Source organism: Galeopterus variegatus, unplaced genomic scaffold (genome assembly GCF_000696425.1).
Source record: "Galeopterus variegatus unplaced genomic scaffold, G_variegatus-3.0.2 Scaffold3172, whole genome shotgun sequence".
In the NCBI taxonomy this organism is placed as follows: Eukaryota; Metazoa; Chordata; class Mammalia; order Dermoptera; family Cynocephalidae; genus Galeopterus; species Galeopterus variegatus.
In genome coordinates, this window is record NW_007729283.1 from 46,233 (window position 1) to 49,505 (window position 3,273).

The 3,273-nt window shown below is 47.7% G+C and overlaps 1 protein-coding gene across 1 annotated transcript in view; it reads left to right on the forward strand.

Annotated features, from left to right (window-relative positions):
• Positions 1–1,685: 1,685 nt before the first annotated feature.
• Positions 1,686–3,273, forward strand: part of LARS2 (leucyl-tRNA synthetase 2, mitochondrial) — a 186,647-nt gene continuing 185,059 nt past the window's right edge. Inside the window, exon 1 of the mRNA XM_008584192.1 lies at positions 1,686–1,760. The gene's annotated coding sequence lies outside the window, so the exon portion shown is untranslated. The remainder of the gene's footprint in view (positions 1,761–3,273) is intronic.

A 3,273-nucleotide genomic window follows, 5' to 3' on the forward strand; every position in this document is an offset into this window, starting at 1 on the left:
AGGTCAGACCACAACTTAGTTTAGGTTTTGTGACTAGAACTTAGGAGGGGTGAGTCTGGACGGTTGGGGCCTAGTGCAGGAACTTAGTCCGGAACGATGGCCACCTAAATTTTTATTTAACAAGGTTAAATTGCATTAAAGGTGCCAAGTTAATATGCCAATCAATGCTTCCATGGTATTAGTTTAAATTGGGCATCTCGTGTTAGGGGTGGGGAAATTGAGATGTGGGTTGGAACCCTGACTCTGCCATCAAATACATGCATCACCTTATGCAAGCTGTGTCTAATCTCTTGGCCTACGTGGCCTCATCTCTGAAATAAGACTGGAAGCTCTAAGCTCCTTATGACCTTCCGCTCTGCAATTTGGGATGGGTACTACTCTGGCAGACCTGAGACCCAGCTTTGAATATCAAATGTTTACTAACTTGCAAGACAGTCAGTTCTGTTGGGCCTTGGTTTATTCATCTGTAAAATGAACAGGCTGGACTAGAGTGTTCTTCAACTTTCCAATTTTCGGACAGTGAGTCTCAAACTCGAATGCTCCTAGAACCACAGGATAATCTTGTTAAAATTCAGAGTCTGATTCAGCAGGTTCGGGATGCGCCCTGAAATTCTTCCTGTCTAGCAAATTTCCAGGTGATGCTGATGTTGGTCTGGAGACCACATTTTGAATAACAAGCTACATGGATTTTGTCAGGAAACTTTGTTAAAGACTTGGAAATGGGCAAGAGATCACTGTGTGTCCCTTGTGTGGGATTATTGATTCTGTAGGTGTGTGCACCTTTGGTTGCCTTCCTATTTAACTATTGTTCAGAAGCTAAGATGTAAAATACGGATAGTAATGTGACAAACTTTGCTTGGTAGAGGTACAATTGATTTAAGCCCTGTAGAAAAAGATGGCTCCCAAACATTATTTGTTCTTGTCCTATAGCATATCAACCAATTTGGCACAATTAGCAAATTCATTTTATATTCCTGATTGCCCACATATACTAGTACATGTTCTTAAAATTCTCCTTTAAACAGGTTTTACCTTTTTGAAAATTATGTTTTCACACCACTGGTCCTTTGCTATCTATCTACTCATTTATTTAAAGCAAGAAACACTTGCCGAGGGTGTGTAGTGGGTGGGGGGCATTGGGATACATAAACTCCTCTAGGAAAGTTGCTGGTCAGGCATCGTGGTTTCCTGACTCTCAGCCCACTTTTCAGGTGAGAAAAGCACTTTACTCCCAGTCTAGTCTTGGTCAGGTAATTCCCCTCCCAGGGCGAGAAGTGCACGGAGTATGGTGTAAGATGTCTCAGCCATCGTGTGGTCCATTACGAATCAAGAGATCAAGAGACCTGCCCAAGGCCAGGAGGCGGCTGTTGCTACCTGGGATTCGAAGCCGGGTGTCTGGACCACCCCAGCGCTCTTTTCCCCACCTGCCGCCTGGGTTAATCTGGGACCACGAAGCCTACAGTTTCGCGGAGACCAGCCACATGGCAAAGGCCGGGGCTGAGGGCGGTGCCCGGGGCCGGGGGGCGGAGCCCAGAGCCGCTGCGCAGGCGCCCCAGCCCCACGGGCTGCTGGAGTCGAGGACCCGGCAGCTCTCTCTCTTCCGCCGGCGCCGCCCTCTCCTGTCTGTGTCTGCGGCGGCCGCTACCAATAAAGTTGTTGTTCTCCCAACATGGCGGCGCCCGTGGTGAATGTCCGGGCCGTGTTCGCCTAAAGGTGGGAAACGAGTCACAGAGGAGCCGCAGGCCAGAGCCTGTGAGCAGGTAAACCCCTGGCTGGGGCTCAGCCGGACGAGATACGAGGCGTGATCTCTTTTCCCCCCGGATCGGAACGACTTGCTGAGGGCAAGAAGGGAAGGTGCGGGCTGGGCTGGGTGGTTCCGGAACCTTGCAATTAACGAACTGGAAAAGTCTCAGAGACCCTTCAGGCTCTTTGACCCATCAACTCCTTTGATAGCTCTGGCCCCTTTCCTAGAAAAATGCACATGTACACATAGTTTTGTAGTCAAGTTCCCGTCACCACTGCTTCCCTACCCCTGTTCATTGCTTTGCTCCCTGGGCTAGGGGTTTGGACCCAGTTAAACGTCATGCATTGCACCTCTGGGGCCCACAGATCATTGCCACATGTTAGGGCTCGAAAGTCTTCAGAAATCATTTGGGTCTTCTCCCTTAGAGAGAAAATGAGGTTCCAGACAGGAAATAATTTGAGGTCACTCAGGGAATTAGTGCCTGCAAAAACCAAGAGATGTATTTTTTTTGGCACAAATCTTGTAAGGGGATCACAAACCTCGGCACGATGTTGTCTGCACCGCGCTCAGCCAGTGAGCGCACCGGGCATCCCTATATAGGATCCGAACCCGCGCCCTCGGCGCTACCAGCACCACACTCTCTCCTTGTGGCTTACGGGGCCGGCCCCAAAACTTGTTTTTTAAACATGAGTTTTCCCAGGTATTTTATTGCATTTTCTTTTGGGTGTAGATAGATGACCTCATGTGCTTCTCACGTGTGTTTTGATTCTTTGCCTGCCTCCTACTCTTCTAGGTTTCTCTGTCCATGTATCATCGTCATTTTGGGTCCATTTCTCAGGCCCTTCCTATTCTCAAAAACCTTAACCTTAAACCCCAAGTGAGGTTGAGGTCAGGGCTGTCTTTAAAGAGGAGTGGAGTAGTAGGGATTGATGCTCGGAGGGATGTGGAAGAAGAGACAAGAGTCCAAGCAGCTAGGGAAGGAACTGGATGAGCTGAAGAAGAAAAGAGTCAAGTTGAAAATATAAGACCTGAGCCACATCTTTCACATTCGTCGTATCCACACAGCTCTCTGATAGAATGGCTGCTCCTTGATGTCAGGGAGAGGCAGTACCCATCAGGGCTTTGGCGGAGGGGTACTTGGAGTGGCCTAGAACAGGGCATGGGAAGTAAAGGAAGGGAATAGGGCTGAGCCCAGGACGTTCTATAATAAGTTATAGACGTGAGTGCCGCCTATATGCTGATTCCTATGAGTCCTCCTAGCGAATTAGAACCTGAAGGTGGTCTTGGGGATCCCTATCCTGAAGGTGTCAACTTTTCTTGAAAGGTCTTGATGCCCATTACCACATTGCTCCCCAGGAGGTGGAATTAATTTACATTCTCACCAGCAGTGTATAAAAATGCATATTTATTTTCATTTAAATAAGTTTTTGCCAATCTGATAAGCAAGATATTTCATTTGTGTGTGTGTGTGTTTTTTTTTTTTTTTTTTTAAAAAGATGACCGGTAAGGGGATTTTAACCCTTGACTTG